Consider the following 13,731-nt stretch of genomic DNA (forward strand, 5'->3'; position numbering starts at 1 on the left):
AGGCATTGTTTATCCCTCTCACCTATCTCCGGCTTGATGCATTCATTTCTGATCATGCCAATAAATCACATGAGATGTGGAGCGCGTGAACGACTAACCGCATTCACTATGTGATGTGTTGCATGCATAGAAATAGACTGGCAAACCTGTGGCAAACAAACCTGCTCCAATGTCTTCTCCGCAATCAATGCCTTGCATGCACACACACACACACACACACGGGCACGCGCGCGCACACACACACACACACACACACACACACACACACACACACACACACACACACACAGTGGTCAAGCATTGACCCTTACAAGTGTTTCACCTTGAAATAATTGGTGAAACGGCAACAACCCCTTTGATTTACAGTGATGCGCACCCTCAGCACGTTTGAAATAAATCAGTCATTTCCATGTCCTTATGTGACGTCAAACTTAACCCCCCCGTAGCGTTCCAATCTTCAGTTGGTGGGCTGGGCCATTCAGTTGCCCGCCAGCCGGCTGCCAGCCAAGATCCTTGGCAGATTAAAACAAGGGATAAGACAGAAACGTAACTTAATATACAGTACTTAAACGTAATTTAACAAAACATTTTTAGGGCCCTTCAAAACGTAAACAAACTTTTTTTTATTCTTTTCTTCCTTTTGACATTCGAAAGTGTACCTCTTAGCTCTGACAGAGCTCTTGATACGAGGAATATCTATTTGTAAGAGCTAAAAATGAGTTTTAGATCTCCTTGAAACACATAAATGGTTTGTTTACATTTGTATTGTTTGTAAACATTGGAGCAAAACAGGCTTCTGTTTACTAATAGCAATTACAATAGTGCATTGTCCTCTTCAAGAATACGACTATAGCCAGGATATAAAAACTAGAAAAGTGTGCTTACATCGCAAAAAAGTTGCAAATACCTTTAAACCAATTCAACATCTTCATCAACAGCATAGATATCCTTAGTTTCTCTAGAATAATAATAATAATAACAGTATAGATATCCTTAGTTTCTCTATAATAACAATAACAATATATATTAACAACAATAATAATAATAATAATAATAATAATAATAATAGTCTAGATATCCTTAGTTTCTACAAAGCAATGTCCCTTAACACATTGAGTGCCACAGCGCTTCAGTAAAATTGTCTGGAGCCTGTGCCAGATTCACTTCCATTCAGTTGAAAACAGCTATAGAATTTTTTCTATTATGGCTATATTAACGGGGCTGGACTTTAATGAAACATTGAACACTCCTGCTTCTTCCAAAGAAGAAATTTTGTTTCTAGACAGTTCCATTATGAAATGACAGCCTCTCAAAAAAGTGCACTTTCAAGGGTTTTCTGTCGTTTTTTTTTAACTTTCCAAGATATAGTCCCTTTTATGAATACCTTTTGCACTCTAATTTCGAGCACATTCACTGACTCTGGCTGGTGTTTTCTGATGTGGTGGCGTGTGGTGTGGTTTCTGTGCAGCCTGCCACACACCCCTCTCCCCCCCCCCCCCCCCCCTCTCCACCTCTGAGCTGCGGGCTCCTCCCACACGCACAGAGTTTGTTTTCTCGACTCCGTTTTTGCCCCGGACAGATCCCAGCGCCCATCAAGGAAATGATGCGCGCTGGCAAACGCGACTGAACGAAAAGGCTTGGCCGTTCGGCTTCGGATGCTGGCTTTCTAGGAAATCGTGTGGAGATAGATAGAAGCATAAGAGCTCAGTTGTGAGCGCGGATGCAGCCGAGCCCACTCTCCGCTGTAGACAGAGCAATATATACGGCTCTGGCAGAAAGCATGCATCGGTTTCCACTTTGATCACGGCTTTCTCCGCTGTCTCCTGTACAAAGTAAAGGATCTGAGGTGGGTGGAGCAGCTCCTGTGACGATGTTTAAGGTGGCGCCGTGTGATCCCTTGAAGGGATTCATGCTCACTGGCTAGGTACGACCTTAAACAGCAGAATTATGGAATAATATGAATTATGATTTTAGGACGTCCACAGACGTCCTTGGCACTCCTCGTTACTTTTTTTTAGGACGTCCACAGACGTCCTTGGCACTCAATGTGTTAAGGTCCTTACACATCGGGAGCGTTTTTTCCGTGCGATTAATTTGCACGTCAATAATATTTTCCGAACCTATATCAGTCAATGCAACCGTGCATACCAACGGCGAAGTTTCGCTGAGCGTTATTGCGGTGTTTATTTTTTCGAACCACGGTCGATTTTTCAGAAATTCGCTTCCGACGTGTGCACATCTGTGGCTGTGATTGACAAGTGGGTCAAAACTCGCATCGCAATTTCGTGCCGTATATTCGCATCGCTCTTGATGTGTAAGGACCTTTATGGTGTAACAAAGTTCAGTTCTGACCAACTGAGCATTGCTTGTACCTATATACAGTAGTGCTGACTGCCATCATTCTACAAATCCCCCCCAAAAAATAATTTTTTTATTTGCTGCATGTAGGAGAGAGCTACTGTAGCAAGAGCTGCCCGGCAAACGTCTCCCTGTTACCCTGCCTCTCTTGCCGCTAATATCGTCTGACGGATTCAGTTCAGGACGCCACGGCGATGACGTTACGCTAAACTGCACTGAAGTATCCGGTGTTCCCTTGACTTAATACATGTTTGTGTTGTCATTTTACATTTGATCCAAAACTATCCTCTCGCGTGTCCTACTTTAACATTCTAATGAGTGAAACGCCCGTCACTCTTAATACGGTTCTGCGTGATCCTGGCAATGTTGTCGTTATAGAATAATAAGATGTCGTAATCAAACAATAAAGTTATAGCTGGCACAGCACAGCGTGTGCGGATCGGCATCTACTTGATGGAGAAATTGTTGGACAAAAAGGACGCGGCCCTGACTGTTGTTGTGTCTTAGTATTGATTCTGCCCGGATGCCTGAATGTGATTAAAGGGGAATTAAAGTTGGGCCTGCCGACGCAGATCATGGCCGGAGGTAATATCATGTCCAGATGAAGTGGAACGATCCATCCCTGCGGGGGAGGCGGCCCCCCCTCTGACCCTGCGTGGGCTCGCCCAATTAGCATTGGCAAAGTGGCAACTCAGTAACAAAATCTCCAAAATGGAGGAAGTGCTTGCATGGCTGATCCACCCTCTTCTGCCACGGAGAAGAAGGGGAGAGAGAGAGAGAGAGAGGCCGCCCCCCGGGCTTCTCTTTTGAGGCGGCCATTGAGAATGCAGGTCATGGACACACGGGGAAAGCCAAGCCAAGCTGCCATCAGTCTAGAGATCGGAGATGGCTGGACGGCCTCCAAGTGGTGAATTATGTTAACGTTTGTTCTAATAATAAAAATGCTGGTGAATTCATTAATATGGCAGTAGACAAGAGATGATTTTTCACCATATGTTGTTGTTGGTTGGGACGCACAAAGCAGAGAGAGAGGCCACTGAGTGTTCCAATCTACTCGATCTCCATCTGGTCTCGTACACCAGTTTTAAAAGACGCGCCGTGTTTACGTATCCACTGAAAGTATTTAGCGATTTACTTTCTTCCCCATATACAGTACAGTATATATATATATATATTGTGGCAACTCTGATTCAATCCAAGACACCTAAAACAGTTTTAAACGCCGAAGCGTTGTTTTATTCACCAAAATGAAAACTCTTCCCTTATCGGGGTATGTCCATGAAATATATATAACTAAAGTAGGCTGGGTTAGCCTGGGGCCAGTGAGGGGGTTTGCTCCCCACCACGTAGCCCGGGCTCCGTTCCTCGTTTAAGTGCTCCCGTAACGTGCCTGTGGACGAGAGGAGAGAGGGTCTGTCAGGCAACATCATTTTATGACACGAGAATGTTTAGGGAGAGGAGTGGAAATCTGACTTACCGCCCGACAGCAAGGAGCGCTTCCACCTGGAGGAAAACCGGCCACACAGTGAGCTTCAGAGCGGCGTCTGTTTTTCTAGGGCCACTGATTGGGGATCTGTTCCAGCCGGGCGCTCTGTTCCTAACAGCGCCCGGCTGCTAGCGGTCCCACTGATTCAGGACATAATTGGGGAAGTACCTATCAGTGATGACGCGTCCCAGACAGCGTTTCTGTTGGGATCCCCCTGCTCTGACGTCACTGTGGTGGCTGGCTGTCCTCCTGCTCTCACCTGTCAGGGGGTAGGCTGACGAGACTCCACACATCCTCCCCCTAAGCTCGCTGCCAGTGCGGGGAGCTTCACTTTCCCCTGCTTCATCTCGGCGTGACATGGCGTCTGCGTGTGGTATCTCTCTTCCTGGTTTGTGTTCCACTTTGAACTTATAGTTCTGAAGTTCCAAGAACCACCGCGTTACCCGCTCATTTTTATCCTTGTTCGTCGCCATCCATTTTAGGGGTGCGTGGTCCGTGATGAGGGTGAATACCCTGCCCCATAGGTAGTAGCGTAGGTAGTGAATGGCCCACTTCACCGCCAGGCATTCCTTCTCTACGGTTGAGTAGTTTCTCTCATGTTTAAGCAATTTTCTACTTATAAAGGTAACGGGGTGTTCATCCCCATCTATTACCTGCGCCAGCACTGCTCCTATTCCTGTTCCTGAGGCGTCTGTGTGTAGGATGAATGGCTTAGCGAAGTCTGGGGCTATCAGCACCGGCTCTCGGCAGAGCGCCTCCTTTAGGGCACAGAATGCGGCGTTTGTTTCCTCCGTCCATTTGACATGGTGGGGCAGCTTCTGGCGCGTTAAGTCATACAACGGGGCTGCTATGGTGGCAAAATTTTTTACAAATTTTAAATAATATGCAATCAGGCCCAGGAAGGATTTTACTTGTTTTTTCGTCCTGGGCTGGGGCCAATTTTGTATCCTCTCCACTTTGGTTATTTGGGGTTTTACGCACCCCCGGCCTATGGTGTATCCCAGGTAGTTTGTCTCTGTCCATGCCAATTTACATTTCTTGGCGTTGGCGGTGAGTCCGGCTCGGCGGAGGGCTCCCAGCACCGCTTCCAGCTGTGTCATGTGCTGCTCCCAGCTGCTGCTGTGTATGACGATATCGTCTAGATATGCCGCCGCATAAGCGCGATGGGGCCGGAGGACTCTGTCCATCAGTCGCTGAAATGTGGCCGGGGCGCCGTGTACTCCAAAGGGGAGGACGCGGTATTGAAATAGGCCGTCGGGGGTCGCGAATGCGGTTTTTGCTCTCGCCCGTCTGGTTAGGGGTACCTGCCAATAGCCTTTGGTGAGGTCCAGGGTGCTCACGAATCGAGCGGGCCCCAGCCGCTCGATTAATTCATCTACCCTTGGCATCGGGTATGCGTCAAAAGTGGATATTTCATTCAGTTTTCTAAAATCATTGCAAAACCGAAGCGTCCCGTCTGGCTTCGGCACAATGACAATGGGGCTGGACCAGGGGCTGTGGGACTCTTCTATTACGCCCAACTCGAGCATTTTCTTCACTTCGCCCCGGATGGCTTCTCTCCGGGCCTCGGGGATGCGGTAGGGCCGCTGTCGCACCACTTTTCCCGGCGTCGTCTCAATGTCGTGTTGGATAGCGTGTGTCCGTCCTGGCCGCTCGGAGAAAACATCATGACTCCTTCCTAGGAGTTCCTTGAGATCTTGTAGTTGCTCTGGCCCCAGGTCCTGTCCGATGTCCACGGGGATCGTCTGCGGTGGCCTGGGTTGTGCGAGGGTGAGGAGGGCTAGGGGGCCGGGTCTCTCGGCGTCGTGCCATGGCTTCAGAATGTTTATGTGGTATATCTGGTGGCCTTTCCTCCTCCCCGGCTGACAGACCCGGTAATTCACTGGCCCGACCTTCTCGGTTACTTCAAATGGTCCCTGCCATTTTGCCAGGAATTTGCAGTCATGGCTGGGCACCAGCACCAGGACCTTCTCTCCTACCTGGAACTGCCGGGGTTTGGCTCCCCTGTTATAGGTGCGCGCCTGGGCTGCCTGGGCTTCCTCCATGTGACTCCGTACCAGTGGCCAGACCTTTTTTGCTCTCTCCTGGAGCCGCTCCACATGTTCGATAACATTCCGGAGGGGGGAGGGCTGGCTTTCCCAGGCCTCCTTGGCCAGGTCGAGTAGGCCACGGGGGTTTCGGCCGTAGAGGAGTTCGAACGGTGAGTATCCGGTGGAGGCCTGTGGCACCTCCCGTATGGCGAACAGCACGTATGGGAGGAGTTGGTCCCAATCTTTTCCGTCCACGTCAATCAGCTTTTTTAGCATCTTTTTCAGGGTTTGGTTGAATCTCTCGACAAGTCCATCGGTCTGGGGGTGATAAACAGAAGTTCTGATACGGGTGATTTTCAGCCATTTGTATAACGCCGTCATTACTCTGGACATAAAACAGGACCCTTGGTCTGTGAGTACCTGCTCCGCTATTCCCACTCTGCTAAATAGCAGGAACAGTTCTCGAGCGACATTTTTGGCATTAGCGGTGCGTAAAGGTATTGCCTCAGGGTAACGAGTAGCATAATCCACTATTACCAGTATGTATCGGTGTCCTCGGCTGGACTTCGGGAGAGGCCCCACGATATCCATGGCCAGCCTGGAGAACGGGACCTCGATGATTGGCAGTGGAATCAGTGGGTTCCGGTACATTGGCCGGGGTGCCGTTTTCTGGCACTCGCCACAACAACGACAGAACAGTTCAATGGCTTTCTTTATGCCGGGCCAATAGAATCTGCGTAGCACTCTATCATACGTTTTTTGGACCCCTAAGTGGGCCCCCAGTTGGTGAGTGTGGGCCAAATACAACACTCTGGATACGTATGTTTTTGGTACTAACAATTGTTCTATTAAATCCCCCCCCGGAGTTTTGGCGACTCGATACAACAACCCATGTTTAACAATAAACTGTGGAAAGTTTTGTCTCACCCCGGAACAGTGCTGGCCATCGATGCCAGCGACGGCGCGGCGGCCGGCTTCCAAATTCGGATCGGCCCACTGGGCCGAGGCAAACTCTCCGCGGCCCGGAGGTCCAGGGTCGTCCGGGAGCGGAAACTCCGCGAAAGGGTCCTCGTCGAGAGGAGGCGTGTCCGACTCGGCTGGCCGGGGTGGACCGTCTTCCGCGGCTGATGTTTCGGACTGCGGTCCGTCTGATCCCGGCCGGAAGGCTGGGCAGGCCAGGCGCGGCCGGGCCATCCTTTTTCCCCTCGGTTTCTCTCGTCGGGGCTTCTCCGGCCGACGACCGTGACTCCAGTACCGGCTGAATAGAGGGCAGTCGGTGCCTATCAGGAGCGGGACCGGGAGGTTGGGCACCACGCCGGCGGCTACTTTTACGTCGCCTTTCGGGGTCTGGACCCGTATATAACTGACCGGATAGCTCTTCACGTCCCCGTGGACGCACGTCACCGGCATTGTCTCTGTAGTGAGGACCTCCACGAGGTCAGCCCGCACGAGCGTCACCACACTACCGGAGTCTAGGAGGGCGTGGGTGTCGATGCGGCCCACCCGGACCGGCAGTGTCGCCTGCTGGCGAGGGCCTCCTCCGGTGTGGAGGGAGGGCCGTGGTTCGTCTCCGGCGGCGGAAGGCATCGACACATCCCGGTCGGGGCAGGACCAGGAGAGGTGGTCCTCTTGTCCGCAGACATAGCACCTCCTCAGCTGCCGACTCACTCGGTCGGCCTGGGCACGAGGGTCCCTCTGGGTCGGGGGCTGTAGCGGCGGTGGCCGGCGTCGGCTGTCTCGGCTGGGTCTGTCGGCTATGGCGGGCTTTCGGAGGGGCTCGTTCTGCGTGTGGCGCATCATGTCGGCGCTGACTTGGTGGTTCTCTAGCAAGGCCACCAATGCGTTCAGCGATGAGGGGCTCACCTGGGCAGCATATTTTCGGGCGTCGGGCGGCAAGGAGCGGATACATCTGTCTATTACGAGGCGTTCTATCCACGGGGGCTCCCCGGTGGAGGTGAGCCAACTCTGGGTGAGCCTCAGCAAATCGGCGACTTGGGAGCGGGGCGGTTGGTCCGGGGTGTACCTCCAGCCATGGTACCTTTGTGCGCGAGCAGGAAGGCTGTAGCCGTAACTGGCGAGGATGGCGGTGCGCAGCTTCACAAAGTCGCGGGCCTCTCCCATGGACATGTCCCGGCAAACCCTCTGTGCCTGGCCCGTGAGGAAGGGCGCGATGATGCCTCCCCAGTGGGCTGCGGGCCATCCCTCTCGCACCGCCGTTCTTTCGAAGAGCTCCATGTATGCCTCGATATCATCGTCGGGGGTCTGCTTAGTGAGGACATCTCCTGGAGCCCGGGAAGTCGAGCCGTCTTTCTCTATTTTTTTTATCAGTTCGTGTACTGCCTGCTGTAGGTCAGTTTGGCTTTGGATTAGGGCCACCAGAGCCTGTGCTTGCTCCATGGTGCGTGCGGTTGGCGTTGAATCAGAGTGCCTGCATTCTCCACCACTTGTGGCAACTCTGATTCAATCCAAGACACCTAAAACAGTTTTAAACGCCGAAGCGTTGTTTTATTCACCAAAATGAAAACTCTTCCCTTATCGGGGTATGTCCATGAAATATATATAACTAAAGTAGGCTGGGTTAGCCTGGGGCCAGTGAGGGGGTTTGCTCCCCACCACGTAGCCCGGGCTCCGTTCCTCGTTTAAGTGCTCCCGTAACGTGCCTGTGGACGAGAGGAGAGAGGGTCTGTCAGGCAACATCATTTTATGACACGAGAATGTTTAGGGAGAGGAGTGGAAATCTGACTTACCGCCCGACAGCAAGGAGCGCTTCCACCTGGAGGAAAACCGGCCACACAGTGAGCTTCAGAGCAGCGTCTGTTTTTCTAGGGCCACTGATTGGGGATCTGTTCCAGCCGGGCGCTCTGTTCCTAACAGCGCCCGGCTGCTAGCGGTCCCACTGATTCAGGACATAATTGGGGAAGTACCTATCAGTGATGACGCGTCCCAGACAGCGTTTCTGTTGGGATCCCCCTGCTCTGACGTCACTGTGGTGGCTGGCTGTCCTCCTGCTCTCACCTGTCAGGGGGTAGGCTGACGAGACTCCACAATATATATATATATATATATATATATATATACAGTATGTCCTTGACATGTGTGCCTGTATACATTCCGAGAAAGTATGTGCTCGAGTATACAACAATGTGGATGTTCCCCCCCCCCTTCAAATGCACAGATACACACCAATATAGATTTATAGATAGATGTTTTATTCTAACAGTGCATACATACATGCATTATGCAGTAGTCCACTCGCTCCCTGCATTTGCTTAGTCCACCTCGTTAGCTTGTTCCTCGTCCTAAACATTTTGTGTTTGATATGGAAAACCGCTCGGACCGTGTGTCGGCGCTCCGTAATAATGAATGTTTCATGCGGGCTGCGCCCAAACGATCCATCAATTGCGATTAGATTGTAATTACTGGGGCAGAAAAAATATATTCAAACGACGACTTCATTATCAGTCAGATCAGGAGCAGACCGGGCCGGGGCCCGTTGGACTACTTACGAGAACCTCGAGTGTTTACGCTGCAATTTAAGAGAATGCTGGAGCGGTTCCTCGTGCAATTAAATAAGCGCACGTCTTAATGTATCACTTTAGTCAATTAGCCGAGTGCTCTTCAGTTTGCAACGTCTTCCGCTGCTGCTGCTGCTGCTGCCGCTGCTGCTGCACTCGGCTTCTTTCTGTTTGGATGTGGCAGAGGAGGAGGGAGTGTTTTCTGCAGGTCCTGCAGAGTTCACAGTGTCAGGTAGATAAATACATGGGCTGGCCAGATCTCTCTCTCCTCTCTCTCTCTCTCTCTCTCTCTCTCTCTCTCTCTCTCTCTCTCTCTCTCTCTCTCTCTCTCTCTCTTCTCTCCTCTCTCTCTCTCTCTCTCTCTCTCTCTCTCTCTCTCTCTCTCTCTCTCTCTCTCTCTCAGCCCTCCTCTCCGGCGGCGCTGGTTCCCATCTCTCCAGGTCACTGCTGAATGACTGCAGATTACATCGGCTACTCTCTGATGTCTGCGGGGACGAGGCATCAGGCTGAAATGACACAGGGGGGTGGTTGAGGTGTGTGTGTGTGAGGGGGGGGGGGGTTACGGGCGGGCGGACCCCTCTCTCCGACACGGCTCCCATTGACGGCAGCTGGTCCCACGACACTAATCTGATTGTAGTCTGTAAAAAGGGCCCGTAATGTGGCCCACCACCACTCCACTAAAGCAGGGAATCAGAACAGGGCCGGCCCATTCTTGCGTGACTTGCAAGGTTTTGCAGAGGAACACCCGTTGAACATGTGTCTTTCTGCTCCTGCGGGGCTTTGTGTGTCCCCCCCCCTCTGTCTCACTGAATGTGCACACCCTTGATTAAGTGGCTATTAATAAAAATTGTCTTAATTATTTTGCATATTCATCTCTATTAGTTCACTATCAGGATATGGCTTTTCACTGAGCGTGCCGACAGATTCGAAAGTCCGTCTCGAGAGGTTACTACTAACTATAGTGAAGTCATATCATCACCGATGATAATGCCATTAATCACTGATGATGTCACAGACAGTTATGAGGTCATAGATTACTGATGATGTCATGAATCAGCGATGATGTCAGTTCTAGACGGCACAGCCGTCACAGATGATGGATCGATGGATCGATGGACCATCGGTGATGATGTCATCGGTGATGTCACTCAAGCCCTTGTGATGTCATCGGCCCGTAAGTGGCCACACCGCCAAGTCAAAGCCAAGTTATTAGACTGCGCGGATCGTTTTTTCTTGACGATACGATGGCATCTTGTTCATCGAGTCATGGTAGCGCCAGCAGGCCTGTGAAGAGCAAGAAGCCGACAACACTGCGTTCAAACAGCAGAGACTGCCCACCTGGCAACCTACCTCACGGCGGGCACCGTCGTCCCCGTCTTCTTCGTCATCGGCCTCGTCTTCATCGCCATCGGGATCGTCCTGTTGGTCACGTCAACAACATCAACGAGTTTGAGGTGGATTACACCGGTGTTGATAGGTCAAGTCCATGCTTCAACTGTGCCCAGAACTTCAGTTGGAACCGCAACGACGTCATGCTAACTGCTCTTGTCCCTTTACCCTGGAACAGCCATTCGAGAGCAGTGTCTTCATGTACTACGGCTTATCCAACTTCTATCAGAACCACAGACGCTACGTGAAGTCCAGGGACGACAGACAATTGAATGGCGATCGGTCGTCTTTGAAGAACCCGAGCCGGAATGCGAGCCCTACCGCACCACGAGTGATGGCCTGCCTATCGCTCCGTTGTGGGGTGATAGCCAACAGTCTCTTCACTGACACTCTGGAGTTGTATTACATCGACGCCAATGGCTCCAGAGCTGCCGTCACCGCTGGTGAAGAAGGGAATCGCATGGTGGATGGACCATCACGTGAAGTTCAGGAATCCCGGTGGAACGAGAAGAACCTCACCCGCGGCCTTTCGAGGCACAAGCAAGCCGGTGAACTGGAGGAAGCCCGTCTACGAGCTGGATCCTCTGACGCCGACAACAATGGCTTCGTCAACGAGGACCTCATCGTGTGGATGCGCACGGTCGCCAGCCCACCTTCCGCAAGCTCTACCGCACTCATCCAGAAGAAGGCCAGCATCATGACCCCCACCTCTGCCAGTGCAAATACGTCCTGGAGGTCACCTACAATTACCCCGTGCGCAGCTTCGAAGGCCGAAGCGCATGATCCTCAGCGCCATGTCCTGGATGGGCGGCAAGAACCCCTTCCTGGGCATCGCATTCGTCACCGTGGGCTCCATCTACTCGCTCCTGGGCGTGGTCCTGCTCACCATCCACCACAAATACGACAAGCACAGCAAGCGCAACAACGCCATCATTCCAAAACTAACCCCCCCCCCCCCCCCCCCCCCCCCCCAAACGCCCACGGCGGAGCTCATCCTCCCCAAGAAACTCATTGTGAAGGAATGGAAGTCCCCTCTCCACCACCTCCTTTTCAGCTGTGGCTGACGGACATGGTCTCAGTTATGCGGATGCGGAGAGACTCCAATTCCTGACGACCAACTGACTTAACACGTTCACTGCCATTGACGAGATATCTCGTCTTAAAAAATCCAAACGTTGACTGCCAATGACGAGATATCTCGTCTTAAAAAAAAAAAAAAAAAGATTTTGACGGTGGGACGTGGATCAACGCCCCCCACGTCTCCTATAAAAATATTGAGCCACCGAACGTGTACAACCCATCCACCGACCCACTAAGTGGCGACAGTGCTCTCCAGACTAGAAAAAGCCGAGCAAAAACTGCAGGGGAACGCACGAGGAAACCATTCTCTCATACTGTAAAATGGATTGGCGAAAACGCTTTCGTGCATTATCGCGCTGGGAGCTGGCAGTGGGGGATTGCAAATTTGCATAATAGATTATGCGTGCAACACACTTTGAAACACCCCGCAGAAAGCCCACAATCGCACGCAGCTTCATTGCAGCTGAGCTCACAACCGAAACGACTCATGCAGACTCGCCCAAAGAGCAGCCGCCCAGGCAGCACAGACAGGCAGAGCCTCGCTTGTGACAAACGCTGCAAAGCCACCAGAGACACACCCACAGAGGGAGGAGTTTGAAGGAGAGGGGGGTTTCCTGCTGCTATGGAGGAAATTACTGTTCAAAACTATTGTTTAGATGTCTGACGTCTTACGCCAAAAATAAATGGTTAAAGTGACTGTTCTATCGAATTTCACAAAAAGCCATTATCTCAGAATAAATTTTCAGACGCTGAAACCATGCTGTATTCTACTGCTAATGCCTACATAACTACTAACTCTACAAACTAGACAGAGAAAGCACACATTCTATTAGTTCTTTTGAGATCATTTGTGTTCACAAAATCTTAGCAGAAAAGAATCCTCGGCTCTTGAAAGATGAGCCAGAATCCTCAAAAAAAACCTTGCAGAACCTACCTACAGTATTGAAAAAACGGCTGGCAGTGATGTGTTAAAAAAAGAAAAACAAATGTATTTTATCCTTGCAGAGCGGAGAAGATGACAAATGATACCAAACATGTGGTTATGTCGCCTGCTCTCAGCACGGATTGGCAATTCATAGGCATATTAAAAAGAAGAAGAAGAAGTTAGCTTATCCCTGTATTGTCCTCATCATCACCATGACTGTGTTTTTGGCTGACATGTTGTTTTGACTGGCTATAAAGCATCAGGGAGCACTGGCCCGGCCTGTCAAAGGAGCTCGGCCTCCCTCCGTAGCTGTGGGGCATGAAGGTAGAGATGAATCAGGTCGCCTCACTTGTTTTCAGAGGAGAGACAGGCTCCTAATTGGATATCATCTCACACTATTTCCCCTAATTAGCACTGCATTACTTTATGATCTGATATTAAGACGCGGGAGAAGTAGTAATTAGCTAAGGTTACTACTAGCAGCCAGGGGGGGGGCACATGGACACGGAGCGTGCTGGGCCAATGCAGTAGCTCATATGTTTGTCATATTTGGGCCTTATTGTTACACCATAGGTGAAGAAGCATTTGATGTTTTTAAGCGCCGAGTACTTCTTTTAAATCACCACTGCTAATTGTTTCACAGAAATAAATCAATCCTTTAAGCCCACCACCGCGCAGTGGTGTGGCCATTCAGGTGAATGGCACCACGTCCGCTTCCCACCACCCACACCCCCCCTAGCCACTCCCCTAGCCACCCTCCAATCCCCGACTCTCTACCACCTCCCTATCCCTAGATATGGCAGCTTGTGGCTTTGATGCTAGGTAGAGAGACTGATCACCCCGGCCGGAGGAGGCTTCGCCGCGATGGCCATTGACACGGATTATCGCTTGCGTTCACATCACACAGCAGCAGACGCCGCCAAACTGCACGACCTTCCGAGTCATCAC

General features: G+C 51.1%; 1 pseudogene across 1 annotated transcript in view; it reads left to right on the forward strand.

Moving 5' to 3' along the window:
• The first annotated feature begins 10,633 nt into the window (after window positions 1–10,633).
• The window catches only part of LOC310779701 (cell cycle control protein 50A pseudogene), a 41,309-nt pseudogene continuing 38,211 nt past the window's right edge, over window positions 10,634–13,731 (forward strand). Inside the window, exon 1 of the transcript in view lies at window positions 10,634–11,685. The product of the transcript in view is annotated as a cell cycle control protein 50A pseudogene (transcript). The remainder of the gene's footprint in view (window positions 11,686–13,731) is intronic.

The sequence above is a fragment of the Poromitra crassiceps genome (genome assembly GCF_964638095.1).
Source record: "Poromitra crassiceps genome assembly, chromosome: 7".
NCBI classification, from domain to species: Eukaryota; Metazoa; Chordata; class Actinopteri; order Beryciformes; family Melamphaidae; genus Poromitra; species Poromitra crassiceps.